Here is an 18,873-nt window from a genome sequence, read left to right on the forward strand (position 1 = left end):
TGCGGGTATCTATTGAGATGTCCCAAACTGTAATGTCGCTTCACATTCTTTCTTTGAAGTAGAAATAATTCATCGTTGGAATGCCAATCCATTTTTGCATCTTATTCAGCATATGTTCAATTAGCACCTATTTTATGCCAAACCTTTATGATTTCTTGAGGATCTGCTGATAATTAAGATATCATCCTGCAACCACAAAGTTCACTAATTAGGGGAGACAGTACTTAGATAAATGTAACGCAACACAACAGAACGAAGCAGGAGGTTTAATGGGACCAAAGGGAGAAGAGAATTTCAGGCCTTTTAGGGTAGGTAGGAAATTTTCAGATAAGAACTAAAATAGGATCTAGTCTTTGGGGAAATGAAAAAAAAATGTAATCCAGAGCCTAAATGCAAATGAATTCTGGGATGGGAGGAGAGACAGCTGGGGGGGGAGGGGGGAGGGGCGGTGGAGGAAATGTCATCAAGATAATACTCAAAGACAGTGCCCAGAAGATTTGATAAAGTTCTCAAAAGCCCAGTTTGCACAAACAAACCTGAAACTTAAAAAAAAAAAAGAACCTCAACTACGATGTAGAGACAGACCTTTGCAGCAGTTTCTTTTGCCAAGTTCTAAAATGAGGATGCTATTAACTAATATAGGAAATAGAGTTCTTATATATGTCAAGCACTCTGCGAAGTACTTTCCATGCATTATCACATTTAATATTCACAAGAAATCTATAGAGTAAATACTCTTATTTGAACAGTTATTTCTTATTTAAGACCCTTGGAACTGAATCGATGGGTAATGGAATGTTGTTAATTATTGGAAAAATAATAGCTATTTGAGAGCTTGGAGGAGAAACAGGGGTCGTTTGCCTAGCAGGAGAGGTGTTGCTTCTTCTAGAAATAGACATGTGGTGCACAGACGCGCTGGAGTCCAGTTGCATGTCTGTGGCCAGGGGAGGCACCCGCCATGGTGAGCAACAGCATCCTTCTCGAAGGACAGAACACTGGAGGGCCAAATTCCCAGCGGAGAAGCTATGCTCCTAGGAGTGACGTTCATTATTACCACACAAACTAGTCCCAGTTCATTTGCCTCCAACACGTCATGGACCACCTGCTGGTCTCTTGGGCTTCTTGGCTTCTTGCTCATTGCACAACCCTAACAATACTACCTAACATGGCCCTCTGTCTTTGAGTCTTCCAGAGTGACTGACCCCTGGATTCAGGGCTGTTCCAATGTCGTTAGCACTGCTGGAGCCACACGACCCCACCCATATGTCAGACAAACCAGACACTTTGGCTCTGACTTCTTCCATCATTTTCGATTCAGACATACTAGCAAGCCAAGCACTGGGCCCATATACAAGTGCTATGCCAAACAGCGGATTGAGACAAGGAGCTTCTGTGCATTGGCAGAGTATTGATGTGTTGAAGTTTCTTCTCTATGCCATCAGTAAAGAGGATAAAACCATTTCACCTTTCCATTCAGGGACAATAAATTATTACTTCACATCTTAAGGTTTATGTTTTCTCTATTAACAACTGACAGAAGGAAGTAACTTTTGCATTATTACAGCCTCACGTTGAGGTTGTTTTGCAAAGAAAGATGTGTGGCTATACGATCACCACGAGGTGTATACTTTACCTGAAGTAAGGGTATACTGAGGCATGGATATACTAGTATTGACTCTTGGGTGGTGTGGATGGCCTAGACAGTTGGTCAGAAACCTGATAAGCATGCCATTAGGAAATTAGGGCAGTGAAAGTCTTCAGAAGAGTATAGAAATAGGCACGTAAGGCTGGCTACAAAGAAGTGGACCTTTATGTCTCACGTTAACGCTTACATCATGCAAATCAAAGCTTCCATCACATGAGGGACCCGGAAAATTGGAGTGGATGGAATGAACCAATATATAGATGAGCTCCAGCTTTCTCTCCTAGTCACTCCCATTTGGGCAGTAGGTCCTTGAACATTCTGTCTGTGGTGCCACAGACAAAGTTGATAAGGAAACCTACGATACAACTATCTTATTTTTAGAGTTGTGTTCACCACTGCCTCTTCAGAATACCCACTAGGTCATCAGAGACAAATCTGAGCATTTATACCAATCAGTCAAAGACAACCTACTTGAATATTAATCTTTTGGGGTTCAGTTTAGTTTGGAATTTATTCGCTTTGTTTTACTGCTTTGGGAGAGACAGAGTCTTACTGTGTAGCCCAGTCTGACCTTAAACTTCTTTTGCCTCAAATTCTCAAGTATTTAGATTGCAGAGATGCACCAACATGCCTGATTTGAACCTTATTCCAGAGAGAATTTTTTTTAATTACAGGTTATTCTTTATTCCTAACTACTATGTCTCAACTAAGCAAAAGTAAGTATGAGGCTTGAGATCAGATAGAGTCATTTTCAGTCCTTCCTTCTGCCATTTACTTCATTTTTCCAAGTCACCTGTCTTTTCTGAACCTCTGTATCTTGGTGTGAAAATTAGAGTCATAGCCATTTACCCGGGGGATTTAAAACAACGCATAGAGGACCTATGGAGCCCTAACACAGGACGGGAAGTCAGCATGAGTTTCCCAGTTTGTGGCTCAGCGTTGGGGCATGATGACATATGTAGATACTCTAGTTGCCGACCTCTTTAGCTTCACATTTCTGTTCAAGTTCTCGAGGAGGAGGAAGACGTGCACTAGAAGGACCCAGTTGTGGCTCCAGGGACAATCTGTTTTAGCAACGGCCTTCACATAGCAAGAGACTGACATTTCTGGCACCCAGGTGTCTCATTTCCTCCCCAAACCTGACACAGCTTAGAGATCTATGTCATTCATCAGAGCAGTCTTGCCAGGGTAACATTTCCATCTGCAGCTTCCAACTTTGCTTCCTTTTGGGCAGAAGACAGATGAAAAGAAATGCAATTCCTCCATATAGAAAAAAGCAGTTTGGTATTTCATTTGGCAATGGTGCCCAACGAACTTCTCCTGAGTCTTAGGATCAAGCTCTGTGAATAAATTGTCATTTCCAACCTTCTGTATAGGATATTCTTTCCTATTGATTCCAGGAATATATCTACATAAATATGAATATCAACATGCAAATGCATGTAAATGAGGCCCAAATGGGTCTAAATATAGGGTTGTAAAAGAAAATTAACTTGTCTATGTGAGCATATAAATGTTCTATATGAGAAAGGCATTTAGTCATTGTTCTCTGCATTCATCAAATCTACTCAGGAGGAAATTGCCTACAACAAGAGAGATCTTAATTAAACATGAGGAAGAACTTCTTGGTTTACTCAGGACATGGGGGTAAATAAAATCTCATAAAGACCGATAAGAAAGATTGGAAGATCTCTGTCTAGTCTGTCATAGCCAAAACACAGAAAACATAAATAACGGTCCAGTACTGGTGTCTCATGTCTGAAGCTCTAGCTATACAGGAGGTTGAGATCCAGAGGATTACAATTTGAGGCCAATACAGGCAGAAAAGTCCAAGAGACTCAGTCCCCAATATAACTAGCAAAAGCTAGGCTGGAGGCATGGCTCATGCGGTAGAATGCCAGCCAAGCAAGTATAAGGACCTGAATTGAAACAACACTACTGGGAGAAGGGGGACAAAAGAAGGAAGGGAAGAAGGGAGGGTCAGAGGAAGGGAGAGAGGGAAGAAAGGAGGGAGGGAGGAAGGGAGGGAAGGGATGGGGAAAAAAAAGCCATTGACATTCAACTTGTATTTACATATCCCAAACAATATCATTACTTGCTTTGTTATACCTCTGGCCCAAGTCCCATTCTTCACATTGAGATCTGCAACAATCTTAATGGATGCCCCTCTACTCGACTTCATTCTGCTCTCAACACAGCAGGTCGCCGAAATGTCTCCTGGACCGAGGTGGTTCCACTGGGGTCAGTGGGATCAACGGTATTAAAATGGCCCACAGTTCTGCAGAAAACTCAACCTCCATTTCCCATCTGATTTTGCTTCCTTGGCTGTGCTTGAAGCACACGGGCCTCCTCCTCACCCCCAGTAAAGCCCAGACATATCCCTTTCCTTAGTCTTCACACGGCCTGTTCTCTTTCCTAGACTCTTCCTCTTATAAATACTCACAAGTTTTGTGCCTTTGCATCTTTTCGTCTCCCAGATCCTTCTCTAAAACTCGCTCTGATCATTGTTCTCCTCAGCACCCCTTTCTACTGCTATATCCCACATTCTAAGATAGATTTTTCTCCTTATTTCTACACCCTTACAAGTAAAAGTCTTGGCTTGGATTCCCTTTAACAAAGGAGCCTGGACTTAGGGCTCAAATACCAGCACTGGGACTCTAGTGTCTTTGCTGCCCTGCACTTCCGGTTAGGTCTGTGTTCTCTGCTGCTGAGCTGCTTCCGGTATGTTACAAATGGTAAAACACATAGAAAGTGCTGCCGGACTCTGGCAGTCATAAATGGGACACCAACCAAGGGGATTCTATTCAACGAGCACATCTTAGTTTATTTGGCATTACATTTACAACTCACACCATCGCTGATCTGATGAAAGATGATCATTTCCTTGCTATGCATCCCTATCACTAGAAACCAAACCTCACAATATTTGAGATGGATAAAGGAACAGACTGTCCCTTCTGGATATGCTGATGCACAGTAGGACTTCAATAAATCACTGATGAATGAGTGAAGTGAGCCAGCAAATAAACCTCATATGCAAAGGCAACTACATGAGCTATCACAAGAATCTATCTTGACACTCCAATCAGGGGCAAGTTTATTGCAATAGGGTCTGTGGGGTGGGAAGGATTCTGTGTGGTTTTTAATCTTTGCTGTCTTCTGCGGCTTAAGAGGGAATGAGTCTCTTTCCTCCAAATGCTAGGTTGTCCCAAAGCAATTCACAAGTGATTCTTCTTACCCAAGTAGCTCCCGAGAACAGATGTTTCCTGCACAGAGTAGACACCCTAGCAGCTACAACATCAAATAAACAGGCTACGTAGGATCCCACTGGCTGGCAGGTGTCTGTTAAGCAAACAGAAGGCCACAACCTTACAAATGCTTTCTTTTGATCCTGGTGCCCCCTATTCTGATGTGAAACTTCTGCAATTGGAGTCTCTTTATCAGCTGCCCTGGGCTCAGAGCCTAAAACCACAGCTCCTGAGCTTGCATTCAAGTGTCTTCACCCTCTGGCTTCCACTTCACCTTGTCAGCCTGAGCTTGTTATTATTTTCCTCCATCTCACTCTTTGTGCTAGCCACACTCCCTTTCTGAAAACACATGCAAAGTGAAGGCTGGGTCTGCAGCTGAATGACTATGACAGGTAGTCAGACAGAAAGATCCAGATCAGCTCCCAACAATGCAGCTAAGTAAAATGTGAGATCACGAACAATGTAGTGCCCCTCATAGACAAGCCAGGTACACTGAGACCCGAACACGTAGCCTCTAATTTGCAAGCCACTTTATAAGTTAATTAGTTATCTTATGTGGAATATATTGAAATTAAAATGATACCTGAAATGTATTGCATGCCACCAACCACTTGCTAAGCTCTGGATTGGCAAATTCTCATGTTAGCTGATCTATGTTTGTTTATATTGATCATGTACAACATACTTGAAATATGTATACATTGTAGATTGGCAAGTTCAAGTTCACTGTCATACACTTTAATTTAGATAACTTAATTTTGGTAGTAAGAGCACATAATCAATTCTCTTAGTGTTTTTAGGAATAAAATACATTATTATTAACTACATATACTTTGTTGTGCAATAAATCGCTGTTCCAGTCTTTGTATCAGCAGATCACACCACCCCAGAGGTAGGCTTTGTCAGTTCCAGGGTAACCGAAGGCCTCGGAGACGCTATGAAGGCAAGGTCATACGACTCGTAACAAACCATCCTCACACAGACCCAGGCATAGCTCCCATAGCCTCAAGACTTTTCCTGTACCACATAGTATCTAGAAATCCTCATTTTAAGGAGTGCCTACACAATTTGTACGTGTAGCTTTTATTCTAGTACCAGTGTTTGAACTCAGGACCTGTATCTGCTAGGTTGAAGCTCTACCACTTTAGTCATTCCTCCAGTCTGGCTTTTTGCTAGGTAATTGGAGATGAAGGCTTAAAAGCTTTAGCCCAGGCTGGCTTTAGGCTGAGATCCTCCACATCCCACACTCCTGAGTAGAGAGATTGCAGGTATGAGCCACAGGTTCCTAGCCACACATGGCTTTTGAATACAAGGATTCAAAGTGCCACTCCTACAGTCTGGAAAGTTCTTGACATTTAGTAAGATCAGCTATGTGTTTCTTCGTTTGACAGATTATCAAATCAAGGCATCTGTGGGGAGACTCCAGGTGGGCTCGCATCAGCAGATCCTTTTGGTTCGGGGTTTGCTGTAGAACATAACAACTGCAACCTATCTCACTAGCTTCCTGTGCATCCATTAGGAAACTTCTGTCGGCAGGTAGCAGAAAACCCAAGCAATTGGAAAGATATCAGATTATCTCCAGGAACCAGAAAAGCAGAGTTTATATCCAAGAGCTTGACTAGGTTTAAAAAAGACTGAAATCCCAGGTACTGTGCCTCATAGCTATTATACCAGCTTCTTGGGACATAGGAGTAGCAAAGCCTAGTTATTCAGATCCTAAAGCTAGACATGCTAGCACACATCTGGAACACAAATAGGACGATAACAGTCCAGGCTGGCCCTGGCAAAAATGCAAGGTCCCGTCTGAAAAATAACCACAGCAAAAAGGTCTGGAGACATTGTTCAAGTAGGACAGCACTTGCCCCGCTAGGATGAGGGCCTGGTCTCAAACATCAGTACCACCCACAGCCCCTCAAAATGGCTGTTACTTCTTGTCCTTTTGTTTGTTGTTGTTTTTTAAACCAATGTTGTTGTTTGTTTGTTTTCTCCTTGTCTATTCTACAACTCAGGCTCATATCCCCTTGATTATATTCCTCTTTGAGACTAAAGGCAGCTATGTGAAGACCAGGACCTTAAGCCTCTGAACTTTTTTGTTGTTGTTTTTGCCAGTCCTGGCTCTTGGACTCAGGGCCTGAGCACTGTCCCTGACTTCTTTTTGCTCAAGGCTAGCACTCTATCCTTTGAGCCACAGCTCCACTTCTTTCTCTTTATGCGGTGCTGAGGAATGGAGCCCATGGCTTCATGCATGCTAGGCAAGCACTCTACCACTAAGCCACATTCCCAGCCCCCTCTGGTCCATTCTAGGACCTCTTCCCACGTCTCACCTGGCAGAATTCAGTTACTAAATAAGCTAAGTCCTGACCATGAATGTGAGCACTAGATCACAGGGTGCTCCCCTGGGCTGCAGTGGGACTTCCTCCCTTAGAAACAATCACACAGACACCCACCGCTCACTCAGTCTCCAGTCAAAACTCGGTCTCCTAAGTCCTTGCCCAGAATGATTGGATCATCAGCCCTGGTTAGCCAACCCTGACGATGAAGAGCCAACAGCAGCAGATCAGTAGCTCAGTGAGGAAGGAAGCTTTTATTACCAAGTTGTGTTTTGAGAGCCATGTTTCAATGCACAAATAGGAAAGGACGCAATGTGTTCTCCAAAGCCAGACACTATCAGCAGTTCCTCTACCCAGATAAATGGAAAACAGTGATTTGAAACATAGCTCTTGGCTTTACCTCCTCTTTCGGAGAGATTTGACTCAATCCCGTGATTCTCCGGCTTCCTCTCCACCCAAACGAAATTCAAAGCAGTGCCTGGCACAGGCTGCTTCCACCAGCCTGGATCCAAGCTGAGCAGCAACCCAGAGCTGTTCCAGAATCCAGAGCGAGGCTATTGGTTCCAGTGCCAAGCTCTGCCACTTCACACCCTCTCTGGACCTGCGCTGCTCTGCCCAGAGGTGGGCAGACCCCTCAGGACAGGAGCGCGGCCATGCTCACCCCAGCCCCACGTGTCGTAACCCAAGAAATAAAACACGCATGCATTCAGAAGTGGCAGGTCGTGTCTGGGCCACAAAGATACAATAGTGGAGGGAGGGAGGAAGGGAGGGAAGGAGAGAGAGAGGGAGAGGGAGAGGGAGAGATGGATATGTATCAGAGGACCTTCCCTAAGCCGTCTTTGTGGAGCCCAGCACAATGGCTGGCCATTAGACTTCTGTAAGTACTTCTAAGTGCTGACAATAAAATTTTAATCAGCTCAAAGAGTTTCAGTTTAAGATCAGTAGCAACACCAAAAATGAAAATCCAAAGCCTACGAGAGCACATTTGAACTTTTGGGGTTGACACATAGTTACAAATCTTTAACTCCTGAAGTTTTCTGTTAAGAGCAGGGGAGAATGTGTGATAAATTGTCCTCACCACATTCCGGCTTGACAGCTTCTGGGCCCCGTTGGAGCCAATGAAGGCATTTAAATAATGGACAAGACCCACCCCACAGGCCTTTGGGGGCAAAAAGAAGGGAGTTCAGCTGTCTTACTCTGTGCCTGAGGGATAGTTCTTAACGTGTCCAGCAGTCTAGTTCAAAGGGGGAAAAATACTCACTCATCTTGCTCCAGGTTTGCAAATAATACATCTAGATCTCTGGCAGCATTTGAAAGAGGGAGTGACTTTTGCCTTCCGTACAAGGTATTTCAGTCAAGCACATTTGACATACAGAAGCTTGCTACCAATATGGCTGCTGATGGTTCTGAAGGGAGAGAACAAAGAGCTGATTCCTAGACAAAAGCAAAAAAACCCTGTTTGAAAATACCTGCCCTCAGACTTGCAAGATTTATAGCTCCCCCATGTCCTGCTTTCTGCAAGACGCCAAGCCACCCAGATGCAGGAGAAATCCTTGATGAATTGCCAACTGCTCCGGGCAGCACCAAGAGCTGACAGGTTTGAGTCATGAAGCTGCACACACACCAGGCTGCCTATGGAGGAACCTTGTAGGCCCTAGAAGAGGAAAGTGTACACACTTGATGAACTCACAGTCAGGATTTGTAAATACTGTCTGTGAAACATTAATGCAAATATGGACAATGCTGTGTTTAATTTGAAATGCTGATCCAAATGTACATAGAACAGGCAACCAACCACTTACAATATGTGTGTGTGTGTGTGTGTGTGTGTGTGTGTGTGTGTGTACCTTCATGCTTTATAAATTTAGGGTAAGATATACTGTCACAAAGGAAATAATTTGAGCAAGTTTACTGCAGTTTAGGTTTTGTACCACAGCTTTACAGGTTCTAAAGGAAAAGATTTACTGCCTGAAAGATGGTCAGATGCATACACTTTTCTGACAGTAACCAAATTAACAGAATAGTATCAATATAATAGTCCCCAAGAACTATTTCACTTCAACAACCATTGTCATTAAATTTTTTACCCAATATTTCTGCTTTCCAAATTTAACAATAGTAGAGTATCTCAATATCTCAGTTGCAAATGATAAAAATCCTGATCTAAAATGTATGCATATACTCATTTGTTGAATGGTAATTGATTTGTACAACTATTTAAAGATAAGAGAAATGTAATTTAATAATATTAAAATGAATAAGAAATCATTAGAAATTGTCTCATGGAACGATTTCAAAAGATAATCTCCAGAAAGTAGTACAAATTTTCCTCATAAAACTAAACTTAGAATTACCCTATGGCCCAGCAATCCCACTTCTGGGCATTTATCCAACAGAGCACAAACCAGGCCACGCTAAAACCTCCAGCACAACCATGTTCATCGTAGTATTATTTACTATAGCCAAGATATGGAATCAGCTCAGATGCCCCTCATTAAACAAATGGATCAAGAAAATGTGGTATATATACACAATGGAATTGTACTCACCCATTAGAAAGAATGATATTATACCATCCATTAGGAAATGAAAAGACTTGGGGAAAAAAAATACGTGAAATGAAGTAAGCCTGGCCTAGAAAAATGTAGGTTGCAGTGGTTTCCCTCAATTGTTGTAACTAGAATGTGCTTATAAACTTGTAAGTAAACATACCACACACCGGGAAAATGGTTACAAATGAATTAACTGAAGTATAGCAGAATATATGGGAGCCAAATAGTATAATCTTTTAGAAAGACTAAGTTGAAAGTCAACAAAATCAGCATCAAGAAATGGATACATCCAAAAGGGATGGTGAGGTGAGAAGGATAGAACCATGAGGGGGAAAGCTAGGAGAATGCAGCCAAGAATTCCTGATGTAGCCAGGCACTGGCTCACACCTGCATTCCTAGCTACACTGTGAGAAGTGTTTAAAGGACCAGCCAGGAGTGAACTGTTTTCAGGCTCTAAGAGGTCCCAAGGCCACTCCGTGATCTTACAGGGGAATGAAGCGGAGACCATGCAGCTCACTCTGCAGAATGAGACAGTGCCTTTGCGTGGGACAGCAAAGGATGGAGTGCTACAATGGCTGATCTCTTCCTTCACTTCTCTTGGATGCAAGTTGGCCTTTTGTCTGATATCGCTTAATGGTTGTTAAGCATGTAGTCGATAAATATCAACTTAAAGGGCAGACAAGACACGAGTCTGCACGGAGGAGACACATCTTGGCATAGCCCAATGACAACTTTTCCACATGAGACAAGGCTTGGTGCTTTTCCCTCCTCAGCTGGCTCATGCTCATGGCAGAGTCATGGTTTAGCATCTAGGATAGAATCATTTTCCAAAATGAGGAAACTGGAATCTAGAGATGGGAGGCAGCAGACTTTGCACTTGTAATAATTCAACTTGGTAAGCTTTTCCTCCCTTTCCCGGGTCCCCTTGCTCCAGGCCACCCTTCTCTGCCCAGTTCTTGCTCAGGCAAAGGCTATAATCCAATATCCTGGCCTTTCCTTCCCCTCAGAACATGGGTGAGAGTAGATATTCCCTAAGCTACAGTCCCAGTAATTAGCCTCCAGACTCCCTAAAAACTCTATTTATTAAAACACATGGATACCAAAGCCAGAATTGCTCTACTTGGCTGTCTTTCCTTGGGACTTTACTGAGCCCCTGCTGGTTACGGTGATTAATGAGTTAATAACAGAGATGAAGGCTTGCAAGTACTGGAGCAGAGGGCAGCTGTCCCCTAAAATGGATTATCCTGGCCCACCAGGTGGGCCCTGAGGGGACCGCTGCCTTCTGCTCCTCCAGGGACCGTGTTTAGCACCAACCACCTTGTCATAAGGATATATGAAAGGGAAAGCAATTTGGGCTGCCTGCTCAGGAAGCTTGATGAGCTGGAATTTGTGGAGTTGGACTTCCCCAGGGGAGGGAGCATTGAAGGGAAACCAAGGAGCAACTTCTCAGGCTGCTCTAGAGTGGATTGAATATCTCACTTTGAAGAAGTTGCTTGCTTTTGAGCCTCAGTTTCCTCACATATAAAAGCATAGGACTTGATGATCCCCCCAATTCTTTCTCTGAAAGGCAACCAGTGCTTCTGTGACTTAAGTTACTTCAGTAAACTGTCAGTACCAGGGATTCGCCATCCACCCCCTTCAAGAGCTTTTATTGTTCAGAGAGAATCAAAGTCTTCAGCCCAAGGCTCTGTTTCTTCAGATATAGCAGGATAATCACCTGGAGTCCAAGTGCTAAAAAATATCAGACTCTCAGATAGCCGACCTAGATAATATTCCGAAGGCTCAGAATCTTGAGGCTGGAAATCAAAGGATTTATCAGACACTGCAGACAGTTCTAATGATTATTCAAATTTGGAAAATAGTGAGACAGATTTTATGGCATTCACGTAGGATCTTGGGCCCTTAAACCGCAGTCCTCCACCGTGGCTGCACACACGAGTCCCCAGAGACCGGTAAAACCCTGCCACCCTGAGCCTTTGCCAGAAATTCAGACTGGATTAGTCTGGAGGGCAATGTATGGACTTCAGGAGTTTTAATGACTCTCTCAGTGACCCTGCTGTGTTATCAGGGTTGTGAGCCTCTGCCGGGACACCCAAACTCCACGTCCCCTACCTCATCGGCTTCCCTCCTCCATTTCCAAAGGGATAACTGGGGGTCCAGGTGAAGAGGATCCTTCTGGTTATTGGGAGAGACTTGGTGACCAGAGGTCCAATTCTTATTTCCCCATTCTTTAGAACAAGGGCGAGGAGTGGGATTCTATAAGCAGCAGGGGACTCACACTGGGTGGTGGGATAGCACAGTGCTCCAGGAGTACTGGCAAGATTGGAACCAGAATCAAGTAGAGTGCTGGTAGATGGTTAGAATCTTCCCACAAAGCCAAAACACTTGGGAAATAGTGACCCGTCGGGTGGCTGGATCACTTCCATTCCATATTAAGAATCAGAGATCTTGGTAACCTTAGTTATCCCCCTACAGCTTAAAGCCCAACTCTACCTCCTTCCCTGGATAAATCTTGTACCATCTGCAGAAGGTAGAATCTTGTCCCCATGTTTCTCCGATGAGGAAATTCAAGCTCAGGGCCCTGAAGGTCACTCTGTCGGCCAACCAGAGCTGTCCAAGTCACGTTCCTCACACTGGGACCAGTCTCAGTCTCAGCACCCATGTCACACCAGCCCTGCAATTTGTTTGCTCGATTGTTTTATTTCTGAGTAATAAAGTCTCTCTCTCTCTCTCTCTCTCTCACTGCCTGTCAGCTAATTCCATATAATTTACATGAAAACCTTCCACTGGAGGACTGTCTCTCTGGGAGACGTCAGCACATGTCAGCCGCTCGAATGTCCAGAACAGAGCTGGACTCTGTCTGCAGGAGTCCTTGTCCCCTCTCAGCCAGCAGTCTAAGCCTATTAGGAGAGGAGAGGTCATGGGGAGAGTAACTTGACATTTTTTAAATGTCTATTTGTTGCCAACAATATCAACAAAAGCATTTCACAATTCTCTAAAGCCAACAGAATCAGCCACAACGCATATCAGTCTGTCTGTCATCCAGTAACTGTCTAAGGAGTAATATTTTCAGCACGGAGAGGAGATGGATGCTTGTGTGCATGCATGTATGTGTATCTGTGTAAAACATCTGTGTATGTGTAAGAGTCCTTCATCCAACTACACCCAAGGAGGCCCCTCCAGGGTGCGTGTTGCCATTACAATTTACCCACACTTCAAGGCCCTGTTAGGTTCTCAGCTTCTCCTTAACGTCCCCGTTGACCTTCCCAGGAATTTCACTGCTCAGAGCTTGAAGCTCTGCAGCGGATATCAAATACCCTCCAGCTTTGCGTGGGATGATTTATGGTGGGATTCCTGACCCTGCATTCAGCTCATGACTTTCTCCGAGAAGATCATTGCATCTCATTGTAAGTTGTGACAGTAAAAGTATGAACATTTACTTCAGAGACTCTTGAGTTAGTTAAAAGTTTCCTTCTTCCTCTCATTAGTGGTAATATTTTGGGCCAGTTACTTGAATTTCTGAGTAGCACATTCTCCATTATTAAATCTGTGTGTAGAAAGGAAATAAATATGAAAGGAGAATATAAAAAAAAATCATTCCCGCCTCTTTCTCCACAGGTAGAGTTAGCAGTTGACAGGAAGCATTACAGGAGCGAGGATTTGTATGCGGTAGACTCCCGTGCACTGTGGGAAGGAAACTTATGCAGCGCCGTGAAGTCCAGCCCTCATGTAGAAGCCTTGATATACCCTGAACCTCTGAGATTAGATCATCGTATGAAAGGAGAAGGCCTTTGGCGAGGCACTGAAACCACAAAACAAGTAAGCTGGGATTAGAACATGAAAAAGTAGTTCAGGATCAATCAGGTAAGCCTGAGGTAGACTATAACAAGAGACAGATCAAGGAGCCTAAAGGGCAACTTGGCAAAAATAAAGAGAATCTCAGGGGTGAATAGGCTGAAGATAGCAGTATATATACTGATGGGGTGATTGATTTAAGCACAATCAGAGATTGAAACCCAGAACCTACAGCACCCCATGGAGCATAGGACTAACAACTGGCTATGCCAATGTGAACCAAGCCATCTTAAGCAGAATAGTCTTACAATGAACCTTCTAGACTTGAAAGCATCACCATGTTGGCAGAAAGCATCCATGCACAGGATCAATACGATTGACTAACTGCTTCTGCTGAGAAGCACCGCCAGCTCTGCTGCTAGGAGTCCAGCCACCTCTTTTCTCTTCCTATCTGGCATCTGCAGGGAAAGCTCCCCCTGTTAGATCTAGAGCACTTAACGTGTTAGGACACAAGAGTCCTCAGGAAGAAGATGCCCGTTCTACTGCAATCAAGGGAGATAAATGCAATAACAATAGTTCCGAAAGCCCTTGCCATGTGTGTGTATGTGCTTATATCCCAAGCTGGCCACACCAGCAGTATGAGAGTACAGTACCTATTGCGTGAGCTATTGGGAGATTAAATGAAATGACAAACATCACTACCCAGAACAAATAGTCAGGCTCTCTTCATCATCTTCCTTTCTTCCACAATGCCCAGAACTGGACCTTCTACATTGGAAAGCCTAATGCACATATTGGTATAAGAAGTGCTATTAAATCTAAATCTGGAGTTGAAAGAGAAGGTAAACAGCATCTTTCTGCATCCCCAGCATCAAAGGAAGTCTTGGTTCAAGGAACCTCAGTAGTTACACCATATAGTTATCCATAACTACAACTGGGGAAAAGGAAGCCAGGAATGGCTGACGAGACTGCCCATGATCCAGAGTGAGAAGCCACATCTGCAGGCAGGAGACGCGTGGCCCACACCAACACCACAAGACAGGCCTTGTAGTCTTCTCATGCACAACGTACACAGCCTTCAGCTCTCGATTCTCTGCATCTCGTGTCCACCCGCGGAGGCGTCCCTGCTCAAATACACTGAGCTGCAAACCAGGCCCAGTGATTCTTCAGGGATAATTCTGTGGATGTAGAGAGCTGGGCAGGAGCATGGCAAGAACTATGAAAGGATGGGAGATACCGTTCATAATTTATCAAAGTTATAACCCGTGGCATCTCATTTTTTCACAATAAAATGCTGTTTGCATAGACTATGATAGGTATGTATGGAAAACGAAAAAGATAAAATACATTCTCGTAACCAAGAGCTAGTATATATTATAAATAAGTAGCAACTCAGATGTCGGGTCGTTCCAAATGTCGTGTTATCTACTGCTTCGCGTTGATCATGAACATCACATAGCCACGCATGCCGGTTCTATTACTAAGTAATGATCCTTAGGCTTGCCCATGTATGCCCCAAAGGCTATTTATGATCTCAAATGTGACGAGATTGACGGATGGGAAGCAATGATGGGTTGTTAGGACATGAGGGCTCTGCCTTGGTGAAGGGGTTAAAGGTCTCATCTCAGGCGTGAGTTAGTTATCCCAAGAGAGGGTTTCAAATAAAAGTCAGCTCACCCCTTGTCCTATCGACAGTTTCGTGTCATTCCCTGTGCCAGCCACCTAGAATGGCCTTGGTGAGTGGCCCCTGAGCTGGCGCTGGGGCCATGCACAGAAGTTCTAAAACTCATGCCACAGGCACGGTGACAGCTTGGGACAAAATATGAGGCTGATGCTCCTGAGGCGAGTGTGGTAACCCAGCGTCTCTGGGGTGAAGGGTCTCTGATGGGCACAGTGTGAAGCGCAAGGGCTCTCAGTAGTAGCATACCCACTGCCATCACTTCCCTCTTCCCATACTTCCTCGTGTCTCCCTGAGCCACGTTCCGTTTAGTGTGAGCGTCAGCCAGCCTGCTGTTCTTCTTAACTAGAAGCCCACATCGTTGTGTAATGCGGGCCTTCGTTTCATCTGCTGGGGCTTACCACCACACTAGCGCATTGTACAACAGAGAATTTTCTCATACATTTAGGGATGAAAGTCCATAAGCAGGGTGCTTGCACGGTCAGGCTCATAAGAAGACCCTGTCCCTAGCTCATAAATGGTCTCCCATGACCCCTTCCTTGTGCACGTGAAGGAAAGCGAGAAAGGTCTCTGGTATCTTTCGATAATGGCACCAATCCCACAGTAAGTGCTCCACCCTCCTTGTTGCATTTAAGCCTAGTTATCTACCAAAGGCTCATCTTTAAATAAAATCTCCTTAGGGGTCTGGGCTTCAGCTGGTAGGAGACAAAACATTCAGCCCATAAAATGACATTCATGTTCTATAGCATCCTGAAAGGACTTTTTCCTGGCAACTCTGTTTGGAGTCATTTGCAACTCATTTTCAATACCCAGCTTCAAATAACACTAACACAGGAAGCAGACCCATTTGTGAGTTGGGCCAAGTAGTTTTCTCCTATGTCAGTTTGTTGTAAGGACTAATCCATAAATGAAGCCACAGCTGTGAGCTGGGGGAGGGAGAGATGTGTTGGTATTATAGAGGACTAGGATCTAGACCATCTTTTGGAACTGTATTTTCCCCTCTGGGCCTACTTCATCCTGATCCCAATTGTACCATTTCCAAAAATTGTACCATTTTTAATCTGGCTCCATACCTTTATAATCGGGCATGTCTGACAGGACCCAGCTCCACTTCTGTATTTCTTTGCCTGTTGTTTAAGTTCTCAGTCCTAGGAGCTCTATCCGGCATTGCTTCTGCTAAAATCCATAGATCTGTCACTAAAAGCATTGTCTTGCTTCTTGCCCTGGGGGCTTATGCCATGCCTTCACGCAAGATAGAGGCTCTGGGTTCAGTCCATGACACAAGTACTAAGACATTCTACAAGAAGTAAGTCTAGCAAGGTATCTCTAGCACAGTAGCTCAGAGTCACCTGAGTTGTGAATGTTCACAAGTAACAAATAGCTATGCAGCTTCTGAGGAAGCTGGACTCCAGTGACGTGGACAGTCAACTCAGGGCCCAGAAAGAGGATTTTAGAGCCAGTTCCAGCAAGCAAATGTGTCAAATCCCACAATTTCTTGGCTCTTGACATCTTCTAAATAGAGTGTCTTTCAAGATCAGTGTTTTCTATCTAGAATCACAGTGACTCAAGTAGGAGGCATGTGGCGAGGGTAGAGCTAACACATGGACTTAGAGAATAGCGGACTATTTGGCAGGACAATTGCCAGAAGTGTGTTATTCTGTGATAAAGATCCACTCCTCCAAGATCAGGAAACTGGATTTGGCTTTGGGTGTGTGGATCAGGCTAGACTGACTCAGAAAACCCAGATTTTCCTTTCTAGGATGTGTTAATTAGAATAGTCTGGGATGGATCTTCTCCAGTGCTGGGAGTCACCCTGAAGCAGAGACACTGTGTCTTTCTCTGTGCAATTCCATCTAATTCTCCTGTGGTATCATAAAGTTATTTTACAAAAGCAAGCACATATCTACCAGAAGACTCTTGGCTTGTGGACATGAGTCTCATCATTGTCTTTCCTTCTCACTTCCTGATTGCCTGCCTTAGGCCCTTCAGCCATGCTTAGCCATTCCCACAATGGCGTTAGCTGACTCTTTTGAATAATCGCCTGCTTCTCTGATGCAGGAATGAAATAGAAAAGTCAATTTACAGCAAGAAAGTTTACATGAAGTTGTTGGACTGAATATGAACAAAAAAGAAAGGTGATATTCATCAAACTGACCCAGCAAGTGAACGAAGTCTTGTTTCTTCCTGGTTAAACCCAGTTCCAGTGGCCTCGAGTGGAAACTTGGATCCTGCCTTCTAAGTCACCCGAAATTCCTCTACCAAGACGAGATACCCTCCCCTCCATTTCTCTGTGCTGCAATGTGATCTGTTTTCTGTTGTGATTTCATCATTAGGCTACAACAGCCAATTTACCTATAAAAGAAGAAGCAATATCTATGAGTTTAAGCCCGCCCATCCCCCACCCCCGAGGTGTCCCCTCACCAATGGTTAGCTGGCAATAGCTTATAACTCCAGTTCCCTTGCTGGAAACTAAACCTGATGTGAAAGCTTTACTACTCCAGGGTCCCCTGTGGGTCAGACTGAGGCTGAGACATCCCACCTCCAGTCTAGCCGCCTCTTCCCCCTCCTCAGTCCTGCTTCCGTAGCCTCACACCAGTTCCTTGGATTCTGTCCTTGAAAAGCCCTTGCACTCATGTCCTTGACCTAAGGTCTGCTTCTGAGAGGACCAGACCTAAGAAGCTCAGCTGTTGCTACACCCTTCCCTTGTGTGTCCTGCATACACTTTACAGGCTCAGGAGACATCTGGAAAGCTTCAGCTCTGCTCTTGCTATTTTGTCCCAAATCAATAGTTTCTAATCTGTCTTCAGAAGTGGAACTGTTTTTTAGACGAAGCAAAGCTTGCTGAGAATCATAATACAGCAGAAACAGGCAAAAGTCACCTGCTCCACTAACAGATGGCAGGACCTAAAGTCTCTTCAGCCTCTACAACTTCTACCGCACCGTTGTTTCAAGCTATCTATTCGGGACCTAGAGTGTCAGTGAAGCGCAACTGGCAAGCGAGCATGGGGTGTCTCCTGTGCTCCCTCCAGACAAACTCTGTTGCTCTGTGACGCAGTTCTTAAATTGGTTTCTGATGCTGCACACAGAGGTTTTGTTGTCCACCTCCTCCAATCTCAGCTGGTGACCACCTCTCCCCATATCACCCCAGGCTCCTGGCTGCCTCCCACCCCACCCTGCTCCACTAATAACTTCAGGTGGCCAAGCGAGCTGCAATCTTCTTTCCTTTATTGCAGTTTGGGGTCTCATGCATCACACTGCCAAATGTGACCACAAGTCTTAGCCATCAAAAGCCCTCTGGCATTTAAAGTCTGAATTCAGAGGCGGCCAGTGCCCCTTTCCTAGGGCAATCTTGCCTTTCTGGGAACAAGAACCTACCATCCCTCATGTCTCTGACCAGCCCATTTCCAAGAGTGCAGCGAAGCCTCAGGAAAAGTGATTTAACCCCTGGTGAGCGGGCACAGGATGGTACAGACAAGGACCGTGAGGACGCCCCGCAAGCCAGCTCCACACCCGGAAGGACAGGAGCCACGAAGGGCCCCACGCTTTAGGAGACCATTTCTCGTTCATTAGCTCATTGCCTCTTTTCTTCCAGAAACACTTACGTCTGAAATGCTTGTGGGGGGGG

This window comes from Perognathus longimembris, chromosome 12 (assembly GCF_023159225.1).
Source record: "Perognathus longimembris pacificus isolate PPM17 chromosome 12, ASM2315922v1, whole genome shotgun sequence".
NCBI classification, from domain to species: Eukaryota; Metazoa; Chordata; class Mammalia; order Rodentia; family Heteromyidae; genus Perognathus; species Perognathus longimembris.